The sequence below is a fragment of the Pleurodeles waltl genome, chromosome 3_1 (genome assembly GCF_031143425.1).
Source record: "Pleurodeles waltl isolate 20211129_DDA chromosome 3_1, aPleWal1.hap1.20221129, whole genome shotgun sequence".
NCBI lineage: Eukaryota > Metazoa > Chordata > Amphibia > Caudata > Salamandridae > Pleurodeles > Pleurodeles waltl.
The window spans coordinates 1054268712-1054289979 of NC_090440.1; the positions used below are offsets into that span (position 1 = coordinate 1054268712).

The 21268-nt window shown below is 44.7% G+C and overlaps 1 long non-coding RNA gene across 1 annotated transcript in view; it reads left to right on the forward strand.

The window, feature by feature from the left end:
• LOC138283310 (uncharacterized) overlaps positions 1–21268 on the forward strand; it is a 345418-nt gene that overhangs the window by 175880 nt on the left and 148270 nt on the right. Inside the window, exon 2 of the long non-coding RNA XR_011201180.1 lies at positions 6164–6303. This is a non-coding gene — a long non-coding RNA (uncharacterized lncRNA). The remainder of the gene's footprint in view (positions 1–6163; positions 6304–21268) is intronic.

The window sequence follows — 21268 nt, forward strand, 5'->3', positions numbered from 1 at the left end:
GTGCTGCAGCACCATTAGCAGCGTGTCCCCTGGGCCTCAAAAGGCCCGATTTCTGTCTTACCCACTCCTGCAGTACAGAGGCATTCAGCATTGCAGCTAGTGCCCTGACCACAGGCACTCACAAGTTCTGATCCTGTTAGGCAAAGTCAGGCTATGTGCAGGGTGACGCTACCGGCTTTTCCCAGTGATTGGAGATGCTCCCAGTCTGCGAAGATGTGGTAAGTCAATCTTACCCACACAGGGGGTATTCAGTCTTCCAGGTCTCCTGACTGGAGTCCAGCGAGGGTGCAACGTCTTCCTCTGTGTACTCAACAGTCCACGGGGTCAGTCAGGATCAGTTCTCACAGTGGGGGCTAGACCCTCTGATCACAGCCTCAGGCTTTTCGCCTATACCACTGTGGACTTTCATGACATACGGTGTTGGTGCTGAGGCTGTCGTGAGTCGCAGTGCGCTTGTAGCAATAGCTTCAATGATGGCACCTTCTGGCACACACGATCACTTCAACCAGGTGATACGAACGTGGCACTTCCTGCATAGCCCTCAATCCATGGCTAAGTCCCCCACAGTTCTTCCCTGTCATATGGAGGTCACTGAATCCATCCTGCACACTGGCAATGACCCAATTAGTGCACAGCAGTTTTCGCACTCTCACTCAGGCAGTCCTCTTGGTAGGGTTCTGTGCTGGCCCTCGCTCCCTCCAATGCTTTTCTCTTCCTTACAGGGCACACCAGTCTTGGCAAGCAGGCAGGCGCAGGTGCCACAGGCTCAAGCACAAGGGTCTTGGTTTCCCTGGGTGATGTCCCCTCACTCAGCAAGGAGACTACTAGACCTTGGCCCCAAGTCCTGATCACAGTCTGAAGTCTTGCAGATCTTAGCTTTTGGACCTGGCAGCCTCAGGGTGATCATCCCCCAACTTTTTGTCTGCCTCCCTCCATTTGCAGACCCTGTTTTAGTGCTAAATTGCATTGTGTCCCTTAACAATGTCCCAGGCCTGCCATTGCAAGGCCTGTGTGTGCAGCTTCACTGCTACTTCAACTTGGTATTTAAAACTACTTGCCATGCCTTAAACTCCCCCTTTCCTACATATGTCACCCCTAAGGTGCGCCCTAGGTCACCCATAGGGCAGGGTGCTATTTAAAAGGCAGGATATGTATGTATGTATTTTTCATGTCCTGGTAGTGAAAAACTCACAAATTCATTTCTCACTGCTGTGAGGCCTGCTCCTCTCATTGGCCAGCATTATAACTGCCCTTATATACTTTTTAAGGTGTGGAGTCTGATCTGAAAGGAGTAACCCTATCATGTTTAGTATGACCAAAATGGTGATAGAAATTCACGCTTACTGGTGAAGTCAGATTTATTATAATTATTCTAGAAATGCCACTTTTATAAAGTGGACATTTCTCTGCACTTACTACCATCTGTGCCTTACAGCCTGTCTCCAATCCACATCTGGTCTGTGCTGGTTGACAGTTCCCCTTGAGCATTCCACCTAGGCAGCCACAAACACAGGACATTCTGTAACATCTGCATTTATCTGCATACTGAGTGAGTCTCCCTGGGCCCGAAGGGTGGAGGGGCTCTGTCTTACACTTTAAAGGCCAGTAGCCTGACCTCACACAAAGGGACTGTAACCCCCCACAGGGATCCTGGCAGACAGGCATTTTGTGTATATATACAGGGTCTGTGATCCTCTAAAATTAGACCTTCTGGACCTACACCTGTGTCGCGTGGGCTCTCATTATCCTAAAGAGGCTGCTTGATTTGGGTGGCAGCATCACCTGAATTGTCAGAAACTGAGTTAAATCCCACACCGCGTGATAATTGTCGGCCTTATCCGTTTTTGGTCAGCAAGTAGCCCCTCATCTCCGCCCAAGAGCAGGGATGATTGTGGCAACCGGGCCCATGACATGATAACTTCTCAGGTAAATCGTAGTGGATCAGATTTCATCCTTTTCTCTCAGTTACATTAGTCTCACACATTTAAAGACAAACAGAGGCAGGAAATGGGTCAATAAGGTTTATTGAATCAGCTGTGTCTTGGAGCGGCATGAAATGCGATCATTAGAATGATTAAACATACTAGAAGCAAAATGATGAGAAGGAATGTGAAACAGAGGAAAAGTCCCCTCATACTGTCACTATGCACACTATATGCAATTCCTACCTAAGCTATGTTAGAGCACAGAAGGATAAGCCCTAATCCACCCTTCAGGATTCCCCCATGGGAAGATATCATCCCCCATACCTGAATATGACAGTGATAAAGATGCCTGTTATCTATAGAGACACCATCCTCATGCGAGCCAGGGAACTGGTGGTCTCCTCAGGCAGCTGTAATGCGTATTGGACAGGAAAAATATTTTATATTAAAACAGCTGATGTTCTGAGAAATGTCCCTACGTAAGGATACGTGTGTTTCTGTGAATGTTAGAGACGTAGTGTACCACTTCTGTCGACATTCCTATCTCGCTGCAGCCTTGAGGAAAGCACTGAGTGAAAAGAATATCATGCTAAGAAATGTAATGCTTTGCTAGGCAAAAGAATAGATAAAGAAAAAAAACACTACCACAAATGTGGCAGAGTCTGAAATAATAAAATGAAGCAGAATAAAATGTTACTAGGCTAAAGGCCATAAGCAGCAGGCCTAGTAGCTAAAATAATGTGCCCAGAGACATCGCTAAAATGGCTATAAAATACCTGGACTTTGTCAAAGGTACTACCTGGCTGCCCAAAGGACGTATCTGGACTGCTGTGCTGAGAAAGACTGCTGCCCTTCTTGTTGCTCTGCTGCCTGCTGACCCCTGACTCTGCTGGAAGGACTCTGCCTTCCACACAAGTGCTTTCCAAGGTCTTGGATTGAGCTTGCCTCCTGGTCTGTAGTCTCAGGGCCACAAAGACTTCACCAAAGAGAAGAAAATCCCTGTGTGTCAGAAATTTGATGCAATGCCTGCAGAAATTGACGCAGTGTCTGCCTTGTGGCTGAAAAAACTGTCAAATCACCCACTGAATCGAAGCAGCGCCTGTTCCTTCTCACCAGCACATCAGAGATCTTCAACACATCTTCCCTGGTTGTCAAAATATCCCTGCATCGCAGTGAGGAAACAAGACTGAGCTTCTGGGAATTGACACATCACCTTGCAGCGTGGAAAGAAATGATTCATTGTATGTGCTGCGCCAGAAAATCCAGTGCATCTCCTCCTCTGCGATCCCATGCATCATTATGTTTGACACATCCAAGGCACTGTATGTTACAAAGATACAATCACTGTTTCTTAAGGATTGAGACTCATTTAAACCTTTAAAAAAAATCATATCTTGACTTGTGCATATTGGTTTTTTGTCTTTTTGTTCTTATTTCATTTAGAGGAATATTATCTATTTCCCTAAACTGATGTGGAGTGCTTTTTTGTGGTGTTTTCACTGTGTTACTGTATGAGTTATTGCACAAATTATTTACACATTGCCTTCTACGTTTAGCCTGCCTGGTCTGTGCCAAGCTAGTGGAGGGTGAGTACAGGATAATTTGGATTGGGTTGTGACTTACCCTGACTAAGATTTTGGTCTCTACTTGGACAAGGGGGTATACCTCTGCCATCTAGAGACCTTCTCACACAGCCCATCTGGCTGTTTGACTAATGACATATTTTGGGGTCTCAACCTTCCCTACTTCTAGTCCATTTCCAGACACCTGATGTGATTTAGGGCATGAGTGTTTAAGTTTTATGTTTTGCTTCTTTTGAGGAATACACTTTTCTTACTATTCTTTTTTCTTGAATAGCTTTCTGACAGCACCAAAGACTCCAGAGCTGATTGTCCCACAACACAGGCCATGAGAGTAGATAAAGGTCGCACCTGGATGTCAGTCACAGTGATGTCACAGTGATGTATACATCCAAATGTTACCCCAAGGTACCAGCCCTATTCTTTATGATTCCCTTATTGGCCCCATTTCAGTCCTGAGATGTGTCAAGGCCCCTTCCAAGTGATCTATCATAGACTCAAAGAGCAGCCTTTTGAAGTGTAAATGGGCAGTCTCTTTATCCCTATATGTCCCACACAGCTCACAGGAATGCAGTAATAAACAAATCCGTCTGGGAGGGTTCCTCGACCTCATGTCTTCTGCAGGCAGGCCTGGGCTTCCCAAAATGAAACCCAGGGTCTTACGTGTAGTGTACCATTGCTGCCACACTTGCATTTAGTGTGCATTCACAGCACACATACTGTCCGGCACTGTTAGCTCCATGCATTGCGCCATTACATACACACATACATTGAGCACAAACATTCGATCCGTGCACAGTGTTCAGTGCTGTAGCCTTTCTGTATTGTTCCAGGGTGTGCTGTTTGCATACACAAGTACTGCCATCACACAAACTCACCATGTGTGTGATGCAACACACTTGACCCTTCATTTATTCTACTTCATGCAAGCACAGATACACCCAGGAAATGCTTTTCATTATGTATGCACTGCACAACACTACATCTCTCAAATAACTTACTCCCTGCATGTATTAATACACTTAGTGCATGCACTATCCATTCATGTACTATACAGTAAAGCTATACCCCTGTACTGTACCCTTCCGAGACAAACATACATTCAGCGCAGAATTACTACTCCTGTGTAGCGTTGCACTCTATGTCTTCCTGAGGTAAGCTAAGGGCAACTTCCACACAGCAGTGGAACTTGAAAAAGATGAGGGAGCTTGTAGTCCCCACTCCAGTGGTACAGGGTAAAACGGACTTGTTCACTGCTACTGATCATTACATGGTATGTTGCCACTACTGCATTCGTGCAGCTTAACTCTTGGTGAGGATGGTAGCCTTCCACCAATATTACAATAGCTATTTGGGTGCCCCTCCTGGGCCAACAAGACCGCAATCCGTGATACAGGCCTACGTCATGGAGCACAAGCATGATCCATGTTTGTCTAGGCAACAAAAATCAGCATTAGGGATCCAAAAAAATGTACAGTTGAGCACTTGGAAACGGGGGTACATGCCTTTACCATGAAGATTACTTTTCCATCCCAACAGAATCCCTCAAGCCAGTTAGAACATGACAGTAAGGTAAGACTATTCTTGCCACAATCCGTTTACAGCTTCTGTACTCCAACAAATTAATGAGTTGGTGATCGCTAGTCGAGGTTTCACCATCCCTCCCCATTTAACAGGGGCTAATGAGTTCATAGAGCCTTTTATGGGTATGCCATGGCATTTCAGGCTCACAGGTATAAAATAAGTAATCCTTCTCAATGGCAGGACTTTTCAAATAAGGATCAAGAGCCAAAATGCTAAAGGTCATTCTCTCTTTAGCATGGACAACCAACTCAAGAACCTCTTTCCTTTAGATATTAGACACATTTCTAACTATTTAATTTTGAGAATCATTTAACCGGCATTTCTTCCTATCCTGATGCCCATAAGCTCTCTCCTTTCTTGGCTTGTTAGTGATTTGATGGTTCCAAGATATTCTTAAAGGTAACCAATACACATCACATGTATAAAAGGCTTATGGTCCATTGTGGATTGGAATATTGGGGTTGTGTTGCCGTATGAATTATCTACGTTATGCCACTCTCTTTTGCAACACAGTATACAACCAATGTGTCAACAAGGCTCCTGTAGGATATGAAATTAGGCCATTGTGTGGAAAGGTGACAAAACCGACACACTGAAACTATGGGTCACATGACAATATGGTCACAGTATCATTTGGTTATGTATACTGTAAGAGGCTGGTCCTCTATGTAGTGTGCAAAGCTAGGCACACTGTGCAGGGTGTCCAGCAACCACACAATGGTTTACAGGGGTAACCAACTAGATCACATAATGCTCTCATTTTTAAGGTTGCTTGGTCGAGCAGTTAGGTCAATCTTGAAGAAGTACAAAGCATTTCTTGTACTCACAGCATCAATCTTGCAACTCACACACTCAAAGAATAACTCAAGACCAATTCATAAAAATACTCACGTTTTTATATACATTTTAAGACCAAGATCATCAGAATTGGGTACGCACTTTTCAAGATATACATTTTTGAAGTTTAATGAAAATAGACTTTTTATGAGTTATTACCCAATGGAGAATCACCTTTAAAAATACAGAAATACAGATAAAATTATACAGTTGGTTTACAAAGTTCTTCTTTGGCAGGTTGGTCGAGGTCACTGGCGAGCACGCTGTGCCAGCTGGAGAAGTTCGGATGGCTCCCGGTTCCATCGGGAGCAGCAGGAGAAAGTCTCTGGAGCTGGTGGAGGGCCACTGTGGGGGACCACTGGAAAAGCGCAACACTGGTAAGTTTGAAGATGGTTTCTTGGGGTCCACTTGGAGTGCCGAGGTTGCAAGTGGTGGGGGACCCTTAGGGTGCAGTAGGTTCTTCGGTGCAGGGCACAGGGCGGTCAAGTGCAGAACAAATCGATGTGCCAGGAGCTGTGCGTAAGGATGCCCTCAGGAGCAGGAGGTAAGTTGGTTCCAGGGTCGTTCACAGGCAACGGGGGCACTCTGGTGGGAGGTCCAGATTGCTTCTGGAGTCCCTTGACCAGGGCTTCCTCTTGGTCCTTTGTAGCCCAGCGGGCTGTTTTTTTGTAGGTACAATGTTAGCTGACCGATACCAAGGGTATTGGCAAGGTTTGGCCGCTGGAGGTTGCAGTGCCACCAAACTTGTCACGCTGGCAGGGTATGCTCTTGTGGTTGTTGGGATGCAGTTTGGTCCAACTGTGGTGTCCGGTTCGGTGACTGGTCAGTGAAGTGACCCTCACTGGCTTGTTGTTTTTTTTTTTTGTAGAGTGGTACCTCCACTCTAAAAGGATTTCTCTTATGATTTGTGAAGCTGAGGCCGTCTGAGGTTTTTGTAGAGTTGTCCAGTTGTCCAGCAGCTCCTCAGCGGCAATTGTCGAGTCTGGGTGCAGCAGGCAGGGTTTGGCGCCTTTTCTTTGGTACAACAGGTCCACAGTTCTCGTGCTTTGGATCTTCTTGGTGCTGGTCTTCTTTTGTCCATTGAATCTAAGCTCCTGATATAGGGCAGCTCTCTAAATATTAAATTTAGGGTCTGTTTTAGGGGGTACCTAGTAGTGACCTTTGGGTCATCTACCTTAGGGTGGCTACATCCACTAAGTGACCACTTTCGATGGGCAGAGGTCACATCCCTATACCCAGTTGGCATCCAAGATGGAGGAAAATGAAATGGAGTGTCCATCCCATAGGCAACACTTTAGGGGTTGTGCCTGCCAGGTGGGGCCACTCCCTTTAACCTTTGTATAGTTTCCTAGCGTTGCTTCCACCAAAAGTGGGGGTTTGCAACAGGGGTGGCCATTTGTTGCTAGAAGCAGGCCTGGGGTCGAGTTTCAAAGGCAGTAAGCCCTTTGAAGTTTGCTGCCAGGGCAGAGCACATTCCTGAGGGAGGGGGTGTTCCCCCAATGTTGTAGATTGGATTTCTTGAGATGTCAGACTGGATGGAACCAGTCAGCAGCCATGCCAGGGTAGTTGGATTGTGCAGAGGAACACCTCTAAAGTGACCCCGGGTACATTTTATAATACGTCCACCACTGACACCAGTGAGGATTTAGCATTTTGATACAAACAACCCATGATTCAGAGTGGCCATTATGTTGCTGTGTACTGAGCAGTGTGCAGCACATGTATTTTAAAATGGCTGCTCTGTTCACTCACTATGTTCCAGCTTTCCTTGCATGGCTAAAGCCTATACCACCTGAGAATGAAGCCAGCAATGAGGGACCCACGCTATGGAGTTCAAGTGATTCCCACTCACACTGCAATGAGGGTTCTCACATTGGTTAATGAGAATGCTGGCACCATGACCTGTGGTTCTACACAGTATGCATCATAGTCTTACAGATTACAATGTTGATTCCAAAACATAATCTTTGGTGCTGTTTTCAGGGAGTTTTTTGGCATTTGTTTAAAATGTCCAGGGTGGGCATGCTAAATACATTTTCACTCAAAGTTCAGCATCAAGATGGGGTTGACTTGATAGTCCCAAGTAAAGAGAATCCCAAAACAAAGATGAAAGACGCTTCTTCACTGACTTATCTTTTAAACCTGTTTCCTTTAACACCTCGGGCTAGGGATTGTCCCTACACTTCAAAGAGCCACCTGTTCTTTCCACAGAAGCCTAGTCTACTTCAATGGTCTTCAGGAATGATCCTACACTCTACATCCCTGTCCAACAGGCTCTCTGCATTCTCTATCTTTTGAACCACTCAAGCTTAAGAAAGCCAAAATGGAATCCTGGCCCTATACAGTTTAGCACCAAAGGCACACTCTTCGCTCACCATAATCCATACCTGCAACATGCACAGAACTAATGCACTATCTACACATGTCCCCTTCAACAAATTAGGAGCCTTTTACTCTAGCTGTCTACTGGCAGCTTACCTTATATAAAAGACATTTATGAGACAAAAGCAAACCTTAAACCCAGAGGAACTTGGGTGAATGACAATTATTCATGAACAGTGGTTCTCATTGGTTGCATTTACACAATATTTACAATGTCAGCAAAGTTAGTGCATGCAGTTAACACCTTAAAGCCAATGAAACATATGATCAACACACTCTTTGCATTTAAAAGGCGACCTGAAATCAGAATCACAATCCAGTACTCACTGACAAAACATAGAAGCAACCACATACATACAGAGTGTCCCCAGCAAGAAAGGAGAAACCAAACCCAAGAATAACTAAAAAGAGTGATTGTGATGCAAGTCTTTGTGTGTTCATAGCAAACATTTCATGATTTCTGATAATCCATTGGTCTGATGTACTGTGCTTGTTATCTTATGTTTTCAATTGTGTTTCGATCAATTGTGTTTCGATCATCAACGAGATACAGAGGTCTCATCAGGATATAACTAATGTAGGGACATTGGGAGGGCCAGTTTCCTGTACATATTAATGTGACAACACCCAGGGTGGTGCTCACCGGTGGCAAAATAATATACACACTGAGCAGTGCTTTAGTGCAACCCATGGGGTGTAGTCTAACTGGTAGTTTAGAAATAGGCACCACAGTGGATGTAGTAGAGTCCTGATGGGGATTGGTTCCGGTCTGATAAACCAGTAATAAATTGTCTCAGTGGGCGGTTTAGGGAATTTCTCCTCCGGCGGTACATTAACAGTGCGGTAAGGATGATTGTCACTGTACAGAGGAATAGACTCCAATCAGGGACTCACCACACAGCAGAGTTCTGGGTCCTAGAGTTCACAAAGCAGAAAACTATGAGTTTTCACCAACTAGAGCCCAACTTCCTAATAGTAACAGGCTTTTGTTCCGTGGTTTGTTTTCCTTGCTACAGAGGGAATTTTGGATGGCCTGGATGGTGGCTACTCCCTTATTTAAGGGAACAAGGGCTGCAGTCTCCTAAAAACTTAGTGCCATATTTACAAGAAATGACTCACAACTGCGCTGCTCTAGTCAAAAAATGTAACGCCAGCTAATGCTATTTCTTACCACCATGTTTGCACCATATTTACAAAACAACGCAGCATGGCGGTAAGAAATGGTTACCGTAAAAAAAAAAAAAAATGAAGCTAACCTTTGCGACATGTCACCAAAAAAAAATTACGCTAGTTCCGAAAAAGTGGCGCTAGCATGATTTGCAGTAAGAGTCTGAAAAAAAACAGAAAAAACACCAAACAGAAGCCACAAGGTAGAAACATTGAGAAATCAGGACAGGAGAGACCTCAGAGAGACCCCAGTCAGCCCACTGTAAACCATGATGGACAGAAAGATTCCCAGGAGAAGGGGAAAAGGAAGAGGAAGTGTCGCTTCGGATAAGAGGAGAATCAGATCCTGATCACAGAGGTGACGGAGCACGAAACACAACTCTAAATGCCAATAAATAGGAAGGAGGCCATATGGCAGTCCATAGTTAATAAAGTCAACAGTGTGGCAGAGGTGAAGAGAACTGGGACTGATTGTTAGAAGCACTGGCACAATTGCAAGCACAGAACAAAATGGAAACTGCCCAGCATCTGAAAGGCAACACTGCAGACTGGAGGCGTAAGTCCGGCCCTCCAGGTGGAGCTGGATGAGCTGGAGGAGATGGTGGCAGCAGTCATCCCAGAGGAGTTGGTCACCAGAAACCAGGGACAGGACACTGCGACATATGATGAGCAACTACAAACTAAAGGCAACGGAGGGCACATAGGAGGCACTCTTTGCATGTGAAAGGGTTACATGGGACATAATTATGGCGAAACACCAAACACATGTAATGTGCACTGACACCACCACCAAATTCACAGATCACTTCACAACCATCACAACACTCCCTTCACCTTAGCAACTGAACCATCCGGCCATGTGTAACTTTCATTGGCCATCAGGTACCAGGCCAGTTGCGCAGGGTGGGTCATCCAAGGGCAGTGATATGCCTTCCTTCACCACTAGGATAGAGCGCTTATATGATGTACACACAGCATACGGGCTAGTTCTGTCATTATAGTCTGTTCTGGTCAAATTGTGATGTCACGTGCTGCATAGACACACCTGCACCATGCTGCAAGGGTGCTTGTGATTTGGGGATGATTGCTACTGTACATCAAGGGACACCTTCCTGCTCAATATCAGGCACAAGTGGTGTCTCTTTTAGCTATGTGTGATGCACAGTTTAGCACATAGAGTAACATGACATCACTAGGACAAACAAAAAGTACACTCACCGCATGTCTCAACTATGCAAATCCTGAGGTGGTATATGTAACTGTAGCATTCCCAGACATGAATATCTGGGAAGGCATCAGAAGTTGGGTGGGTTACATGCGTGTTCTGTGGGAACAAGCTCAGCAACACACACACAATAACATCTACATGTAATGTGAAGTATGAAAGGGGCACAGAATACCAGGCCATCTAGAGCAATACAAGGTGTCCTCCTTTGCCTAGGAAATATGGACTGGCACTCTGCCTCACTGGATTGTAACATAAAAAGTATGCCCTGGTAGAGCAATGTGCAGTCAGTCTCTGGGAAATTTCAACCATGCATAATGAAGTCATGCAGTGCAGAACAGCAGCCTAGCCTGCTGTGCTGCATCATCTTGAATGTGATGGGATGTGTAGTTGTCTCTAACATGCAATGTATCCCTGTACCAGCCTTGGTAATGGAGCACAAACTGCTTCCTAACACCAAGACTGGCACACCTTGAGCATGGGGTAGGGGTGTCTGTGTTGCAGGTATGAATGCACATGTGTAGGAAGGGACACATCTAGCAACATCAATAATCAGGAATGCTGTCTATGTCTGCCACTGCCAATGTATGTTGCTAATTGCAACACATATTGAAAGATGGAATCAAAGGGCCAGCAACAATGTCAGTCATATGTTACACAATCACAATGCAACCCCTGAGGCGGTGAAAGCTATATGATGCATTCACATATTGAGATGTTTGGGACTGTGCCATCTCCACATGCCAAACCATTTTTAATGTAACACTAATGCAAGGGCGACAATTGTCCACATGCATTCGCCTTCTCACCTCTTATCATGTGTGCTGTATCCTGAATCTCCCATGGTAAGATCTAACCACCTCTCATGTATGGGATTGTACAGGAAGGTGTCCCTTCATGCACAACAACACTCAGCCCTGCAACACAGGAACCCTTGCACCCATGCTGCAAGGAGTCCTGTGTTGCAGGGATGATTAGTGCCGTGCCGGAAGGGACACCTTCCTGTACAATCACATACAAGAGAGGTGGTTGTATCTTACTTTGGGTGGCTCAGGATATAGCACACATGATAAGAGGTAAGAAGGAGAATGCATTTGGACAGTTGTTGAACTTACATCACTCTTACAAAACATGTAGGTTGGTAGAAGATTGTGACACACATTGAAAGTTACAGATCTGGCAATACAATCAATTCTGTATGTTTCCATGGGCGTTGCATGGGAACACTCCAAGCAACACCCATGCCATGCAACTCTCATGCAGTGTAATGCATGAAAGAGGTCTACAAGCAGTACACAAAATAATGCACACAAGATGGCTTAGAGTGGACTAGAAAATGTTGACTGCCATAATGTGCCAAGAGTGCATTCCAAAAATTGACACCTTGGTGGCACAGTGTGCAGCTAGGTATTCATAAATGAAGGACCTGTTGCATGGCTGCGTGCCATGTAAGTGATGCACTATGCTTAGCAACATAAAGACTTATGTGAACATCTAATACTGATCAACATTGACATATTTACATCTCCTTGCAAAGAAAGTTGCCATACCTCATGGCCAGCTGCATGTTCTGGACTTCTCCGATGATGGCGATGACCAGCTCCAAAGAACCAATTCCCACTCTCTCCAGGAGATTCTGGGTGCCATCCATACACCATTTCTGGTCGCAAGGGGGACACTAAACGTTACAGGGTTTCCAAATGAATCACACAACACACACCTCCTGCTATCTTATCCACAGCCCTAGACTCCCAGGCCCCACACATCATCTTCCAAAATACTACGGTAGGAGTTCAGCGGTAGCTGGCACAGCATGTGCGGATGTAGACAATGGCGGGAGGCCTAGTGGGAGTCCATAGGTGCCTCAGTCTGAATAAGGACAACTCTGCTGCCATCAGAGGCACCCACTCTCAGCTACTTGGACTCCAGCAGCCCCTGGTTGACATAGCTGGTGTCCTGAGGTTTGAGTAATTTCCCTGTCACAGTGGCACCAGCGTGATTGACAACAGGCTGGGGGCTATCCAAACTATCCTGGAGTCCATGCAGTGGATGCTGGTCTCCCACAGTGACAACCTGGCAGCCGACCATCATGACGTTGCTGCTGTGTTGCGAAACCAGCAGTACCTCATTGCTACAGTGATGCTTTTCATCTTTCCACAGATGACAGCTGTCGGGACCTTCAAATCCACATCTTCAGCCCCTGATGTGTGTGCCTCTCTAAACTTCAACACCACTAACACCCATGGCACAGGAGGCACCGTATACACCGAAGATGAAGATGTGGAAAAAACATCATTCACACGAAAAAACACCCGGTACCTACAGACCGTGGTGTATGGACAGTTTCTCTTTTGCTCTGTGCTGAAGATAATGCCAGTGTCACAAAATCTATCAATGTCCCCTCTTCACTCTCCCACTGTTGACCAATCACACATGTTAACTGTTATTATGGCCAGTTCCTACCTATTTGCACTGTGACCACCCCCTCACTGATGCACTCCTCTCCCACACATGTCTCATGACATGTCCCCCCTCGACTCTGCCTGGACTTTCATTCATTTGGGATTTCTAATGAGGTTAGTCTCCTGTGTAATGTACAGTACAACCAATAACATTATTTGACATACTAATATATTTCCTCTAAACACGAATTGTCTTGAAGCTGTGTCTAAGGAAGTAACTGTGTGAACTTTATGCATTTTGTGAAGAATAAACTGAGGGCCCTATGTACCACAACAAATTGAACAGCATGGTGCTACAAGTAGTGTAGCTGTTCTCAGCTGTGTCATAACTAAAACACATGTAATTACTGTATGCAATAGGATAATGACCAACCATGATTTTTTGTCTAGCACTAGTGCATATGCAGCTGTCTAGTTGTCACACTTGCACCATATAGCAAGGTTGTCTGCATTGCAGGGATTGAATGTTTATGAGAAGGAGTCTTCCTCCCTGCACATATACAACAGCTCCTTGCTTCTACTATGTCAGTGGCAAAATGCAGCACACAAACAATAAGAAAACCCAGTCTAAAGGTATGTCTTTCTCACTGTTGTCCCATGCAAACCACACCCCTGGGCTGATGTCATATTTTCAGCAATGACTCAGGTATACATTCCATCATCAACACACCTTTATTCGGCTATGAGCCATAAAAGGAAAATACAATCAAAAGAAACATCGTTTCAACAGCAGATATTCACATGAATAGTAAAACCAATTTACATAAATAAATAACAGATAACGCTCCTAAGATCAATAAATAACAATCATTTTCATCATTACTTTGACTGAAAGTTATAAAAAAATTCTAAAATTAATCTCCTGATCAAAGTAATACCACTACTTTATTAGCTAGCTAATAGAGAGCTATTTAACCATTATATAGAACAATAAATAGATAAGAAAAAATATTCTTAAAATACATAAATACCTATATTTTCCTTCATATAAAAGACTAAAATTACATCTTAAGCAAGGTAACTTCCCAGGGTCTGTTAACTTGCTTGGAGGAGAACCTATTAACCACTTGAATCATCATAAAATGTATCTATAGATGTTTATTAAATCTGAGCTTATTAAAACCTCAGGCCCTCCTTGTCCCTGATAAATGAAGTCGCTAAGAGAAAGCGACTTATTCCAAAGACAATGGATGGGGTGATGGTAGACCTAAGCAATCTGATCGCTTCATTGTAATTTCTAATTCCTTCATTCCTACAGATAAGTCGAATCCATTTTTTCCTTGGTTTATCGTAGGCTTTGCAGAATAACAAAACATGATCCACTGTTTCTGTAGTCTCCATATTACACAACCAACACTTCGCCTCATGATTATTCTCACTCTGGGGACTCCATTTAATAGTAAAAGCCTTAGTCTGAAGGATCCAATATCGAAACTTCATAAATAGTGTTTTCGCTCGCCTAGGGTGGATTGTATCTAACCAGTCCTCAGCTCTTGGTGTTGGTTTAATATCCAAAAAGCTCGATGTCAATCTACCCAAATCCTTATTACGAAAAAGACTAATTGAGGAAAATTCCCAGTATACTTGCTTTAATCGAATCTTGGATTGTAGCGTAAGTGTATGGGGTTCATCCCAATAGGGTTTCAGCCCTAGGTTGTAGAACCAATACCATACATGATGTAGCCACGGGAGAGAGACTGATTTATCAAGGTCCATTATCTCCAATAGTGCTTGCTTATAATGAATCAGTTCTGGAATTGTCCAAAGTCTACACCAATAAAGTAATGGCCTCAAAACTGCCAATTTACCTATTTGCTTCATATTTATGTCATAAGTGAGAGGGATTAACGGAGTAGATGGTGGCAATCCCAATACCCCCCTCAAAAAGCTGTTTTCTTGGGATACTAGTGAGTTTAGATTTACAATTCCCCAAAGTTCGGCACCGTATAAGGCAGCAGCCTGCGCTTTGTATCTATAGACCTCAAACACTGGTGAAACAATCCCAGTTCTTGAACTTTTATAGTTATTGTTTATTGCCGTGGAGCCGTGAACTAAAGAAGTTGCAGCTTTGTTAATTTGCGGCGTCCAGGACAACTTAGCATCCAGCAATATCCCTAGGTAATTAATAAATTTTACGCGTTCTAGTTCATGCCCATTGACCACAATACTCCTTTTAAGTGCTTTATGAGGATTAACAGTCAAATACTTTGTTTTGTTTGCGTTTATCTCCAGCCCCTTCAGGTTACAGTATTTGCTAAACATTCCTAATAAGGATTGTAGACCCATGGGAGTTTGCGATAATAAGATAGTATCATCTGCAAAGAGGAGAGCAGGAACTGGGTCTCCATTCAATCTTGGTGAGTCATGATTACTCTCTTTTAAATACTCTACCAGGTCGTTGATATACAACGAAAAGAGAGTTGGGGCAAGCACACAGCCCTACCTCACTCCCCTTTTAATAGGTATTGGGTCAGTCAGCTCTCCATTTGGGCCCCACCGTACTTTTGCGTAAGTATTTTCGTGCAACCTCTTTATCTGGAACAGGAGACTCCCCGGCATACCCTGCTTCCCCAATGCAGTCCATAGAGAGTCTCTTGGAACCAGATCAAAGGCCGCACGCAAATCCACAAACGCAATATACAAATGGCCCTTCTTTAGTTTTGTGTATGTCCACATTATTGCTAGTAGCCTGAAGACCTGGTCAATTGTGCTTGTGTGCTGCCTGAAGCCTGCCTGGTATATTGTCAAGATGTTTTTTCCTCTATCCAACAACCTATTCTATTCAACAGCTGCCTAGCATACATTTTTTGCATAACATCAATAAGGCTAATTGGCCTATAATTCCCAGGGTCCTCCCTGGATCCTTTTTTGTGGACAGGGATTATTTCTGCACCTTTCTATGTCTCAGGAACTGGCTCCCCCCTTGCTATAGCATTACTGAGTAAATTTACATAAGGTGCCCAGATTTCTATGTTATGCTTGAACAGATCCCCAGGGATTTTGTCCAAACCCGGGGCTTTGCCTAATTTAATCGCTTCAATGGCAGTAACCGTTTCTTCCAGGCTAAACTGTGTAGTAGGTAAAATACTCCAAAAAGATACTTCTTTGGACCAAGAAAGATATGCATCAAGGTTGGGCAAGTCAGAATAGAGGTACGTAAAATGGTTGACCCAGGCACTGGGATCTATATGATGTTTAGTACTGTATATCTCCTCTTTCTTGCCGTGAGTAACTATTTTCCAGAAAGCAACTTAATCATTGCGTTTGGCTGCCTCTAAGAGGTCATGCCATTTTTGATCCTCCCAGTTTTTTTGTGCTGTAGCCAAATTTTTCTTATAACCAGCCCTTGCCTGTTCACGGCTATTGAGTTTTTCTGTTTAAGGGCCTCTACCAATAATATTTTCCTCTCTCTGCATTCAATGGTATACCAAGGATTAGATAAAGTGATTTGCTCCTTGCCCTTTTTATTTTTTTGTTGTATCTGTTTAGTGAAATAAGGTCTTAGTGCAATACTCATGGATTGATGAATTTCCATGATAGGGATATCAGTACAGATTTTATGGGCGTGGGGTCCCATTAATTCTATATATGTATTATAAATATTGGTCCTGACACCCAAATTGCCCAAATCACCGTCCATTTTACTGCCCTTCGATTATTACTAAGAGTGGGTTGCAGCTCCACCTTATCCTTTTCCATGCAATTAAATTCTGTGAGGTAACCCCTAAGTTCAACTACTAGCGGAAAATGATCACTTTCCCTCCTCTTATCTATTTTAAAGGTCACTATTCTCTCCCACGTAATAGTGCTATGCACAATATAATATAATATTGAACCTATATTACCTCTTTGAAAAGTGTCCATATTAAGACCACCTTGGCCCACTCTACCATTACACGCCCTCAATCAATGCTTTAATGTGAGGCCCATGAGTTGCAACGCAGCAACCGTACCGGGGACCGACTCTTCGATTGAAAGGTGGGGGACTGCTCTTGCTAGGTCTTCCTCTTCTGTCAGATGTTCAAGACCAATTATAGGCTCATAGTTGCAATTAAAATCTCCCCCAATCATGATTGACTCTCCTACCGAGATTTTTTTCAGCGTGCCATCTAATATTTCTATTTCATGTGACTCCAGGTTTGATCTTCTGGGCCTTATATACACATTAAACAAATGGGACAGCACCTTGTTTTTATCCCCTAATTCTAGCCACAGAATGTCAGCAGACTCTGTATCATGTTTACATATCTCGATATTAAGGGACATTTTTACCCATATAACCAGCCCCCCAGACGGCCTTCCTCTCACTGAGGCAGTTGCACTAATAAAAAAAGTTTTGTATCCCAGCTTATGTGGTGGATCCTTTAGCCAAGTCTCTTGAAAGAGACAGACATGGAACTGTTCTATGTAATCATGCCAGTCAGGGTCTATAAGCTTACTTTTTAAGCCTGCTACATTCCAGGAGACCATAGAGACCAACCCCCTTCCAATTGCAGTCATTTCATTGGTAGTAGGGCTCTGAGATATAGTCAATTCCTTTCTACAGGATAAGTACTCCTCAATGCTTCCTCCCCCTGTGACTTGATAATTAATTTCTTCCTGGGTCTCTGCTACTGTTGGGTCTCTGATTGGTACCAAATATACTTGATTCAGTCAATCAACTGTTTCAAGGTGAGAATCTCCTTTTCTCATTTGCGCTCCCCCATCCCCAAGTTTGCTCCTCTGTGCTATAGACTTACAAATATAAGGATCCAGGCTAAATCTCATAGCATTTTCCGTGGGTGCACTGGCTCTCTGTTCCATGGTGATCAAACCTTCAATTAGTCTTTCATCCCTTAATGTCAGAGCGACAGCGTCTTGCATCCCAGCCTCTCCTGGAATCCTTTCCGCCCTCGTAATATCTGAGCGGATTAAGGATAAACAATGTTGTTTATGTCTGATCCAATGTGTACGTTTATTCTTTAGGGAATCCTCATCCTCAATACTGTTTTGAGCCAATTTCGGAACATTTAGCAAGTAAACTACATCAGTCCTAGGGGACCTTGTTTTTCCCTCATGGTGTCTACTCCTTATAAAAGAATGCATGCTACCATTATGTGATAGAGTATAGGGTTTAAATATGCTTTCCATCTTCTCTTCTTGTGACCCTATTCCCAAACGTGACTCCCTTAAGGGATTCACAGGTTCTTGTCGTAGTTCTCCTGCCTTAACTACGGAGTAAATACGAGTCCCTCTATTACACTCATTTTCCCCTCTCACACATTCTTGTGGTGCATGTGTTATACTGGCTGTAGTTAAAATAGAGTTGGGCTGGGCATTCAAAGTTTGGGGGGACATGCGTCTACCTTGTACATGTAATGATACTAATGAAGTCTCCTCTGTGCTCTGGTCTCTAAGGGTTCCTGTATTCCCCCCCTTTTTCACAAGAGCTGATAGTTTTCCCACTTCGAATTTAAGCTCTCTAACTTCCTGCATTAGTCCAGTCATTAGATCATAAAGATCTGTTAAACTCCTTGTTTTGCATTTTAAGCAGTTCTCTAGATCTTGATTAGCTAATGATGTCTTCTCTATAGCTTTCTGTTCCAAGGGGGTGGTTTGATCATGCATACCCACAGATTTCCTCTCTTGGGCCTTCTGCGCTTTACTTGTAACAGGTTCTGCCAGGACTGCATACTTGTTAGAACACACAATGTCACTCTTCTGCACATGGCCCTTCTTCTTAATGCTTTCTAGTGTAATTAGAGGATGGCGCTTGGCCCGACTTATATCATCTTTGTGGCTAACTATCCTATTAACGGGGGATAAATTTTCCTCTTGCTGGCTGTCACTCTCTTTCCTGTCAATTGGTTCCGCTTTCCCTACTTCGGTATTCTTTGTATAGTATGAAGTTATCTTTTTATCCGAACCCTCCAGAGATGTAGTCTTATTACTTAGTAAAGACTCTACCTCCTCTATGAGGTCATCAATTTCGGATATCGTACAATTTTCACCCGCATTTTTAAGTTTTTTTGTGGTTTTCTCTTTTCCCCGTGGTGGTTCTAGTGCCTTGCGTTTCACCATACCTCTTTACCAACTATTTGATTCTTCGCCTTTACTAATTCTAATATCTAATATGGGGGCTCTAGGCTCTTACTCTGTGACACTATTTATATTATTCTAGGTATCATACACGGGATTCTAGACCCCTGGACAAGCTAGAATATGTCGACCCCTTTGTTTCCTGTATGCACCCCCCTTTCTTTTTTTTTTTTTCTTCAGATGGGTGTCCTGCCCCTTAATATCTGGCCCTGTTTACCCACCCTCTCTAAAGGTATCAACGTCCCACTTGTTGTTATATACTTATTTAATGAAGCTCTCCAAATTATAATGACAACAGGAGAGCTGAAAGGGAGAGGCTAATATTAATAAAGCTGCCTAGAAATACTATAGCCCAAATTAAATTATGTAAAGTATCAATACTGGGTAGCAGTCTGGTCTCTTACTGTAGATGAAAGAGGGGGGGCCCAGCCCAGTCTCCTCCGGTCTCTGACAGGCACAGGACGGGCCTGCCCTTGGCCCGGGCTTTGCCCGGGCGCAGCCCGCGCGCATCCCGCGCGCATCCCGCGCGCATCCCGCGCGCATCCCGCGCGCATCCCGCGAGGCAGGAGCGCTGTGCTGGTTTTAAAGGGCTCCTGCCCTTTAACAATTGGCTGCTGTCTCCTCCTCGGCCCCCGGGTGAAAAAGGAAAAGAAATAAAAGCGCGAGGCGGGAGCGCTGTGCTGGTTTTAAAGGGCTCCTGCCCTTTAACAATTGGCTGCCGTCTCCTCCTCGGCCCCCGGGTGAAAAAGGAAAAAAATAAAAGCGCGTCCCGCGAGGCGGGAGCACTGTGCTGGTTTTAAAGGGCTCCTGCCCTTTAACAATTGGCTGCCGTTTCCTCCTCGGCCCCCGGGTGAAAAAGGAAAAAATAAAAGCGCATATACATTCCATTCTAACTCTGAGGCAGTACCAATTGCAATGGATGTTGCATGGGTAAGGACACAGCAACACCCATTGCATGTCCCTCTGCCACAGAAATCTGCATTGGGTGGGAGCTATGTATACAGTGTGGTGTTAAGACACCCACATTGGCTTCATGCAATCCTAAAAAAAGAGTGAAAGGGCACAGTGCCACCGGAATAACCCAAAGGGGAAGCACTTGTGGTACTAGTCATCTTGCCCCTGACTACTTGCATAAGGGATATGTGTGGATTTGTGACATACACAAAGGGGGTCATTCCAACCCTGGCGGTCATCGTCCGCCAGGGTGGAGGACCACGGAAGCACCGCCAACAGGCTGGCGGTGCTTCCCTGCCCATTCTGACCGCGGCGGTAAAGCCGCGGTCAGAAAAGGGGATCCGGCGGTTTCCCGACGGATTTCCCCTGTCTGGGCTGAATCTCCATGGCGGCGCTGCAAGCAGCGCCGCCATGGAGATTCCGATCCCCTTCCCGCCACCCTGTTTCTGGCGGTTTTTACCGCCAGGAACAGGATGGCGGGAACGGGTGTCGTGGGGCCCCCTAACAGGGCCCCAGAGAGATTTTCACTTTCTGCATCGCAGACAGTGAAAATCGCGACGGGTGCAACTGCACCCGTCGCACCCCTGCAACACCGCCGGCTCCATTCGGAGCCGGCTTCTATGTTGCAGGGCCTTTCCCGCTGGGCCGGCGGGCGCTCCTTTGGCGGGCGCCCGCCGGCCCAGCGGGAAAGCCAGAATGGCCGCCGCGGTCTTTTGACCGCAGAGCGGCCAAATGGCGGTGACCGAATGGCGGGCGGATACCGCCGCCCGCCGTGGTCAGAATGACCGCCAAAGTCCCACACACACTGACTGATACATGAATGAGGTGACTGATAGCTATGTGAACAAGCAAGTTGAACCTGAGTATCCTAAGTTTGGCATTTGACGGTTAGTGTGCATGTAATGTGATAGCTGACAGCAATCACAACACAAGTGACTGGGCCTAGCAAAGATGGTAGCAACAGGAAAACCATTGACATGACAGATAAATGATGCATGCGTAAGAATGTGAGGGACAGTTATGAGTGTCTCAGTCATAAAATCTAGATGTAGGGAGAGTACAATTGCAACAACA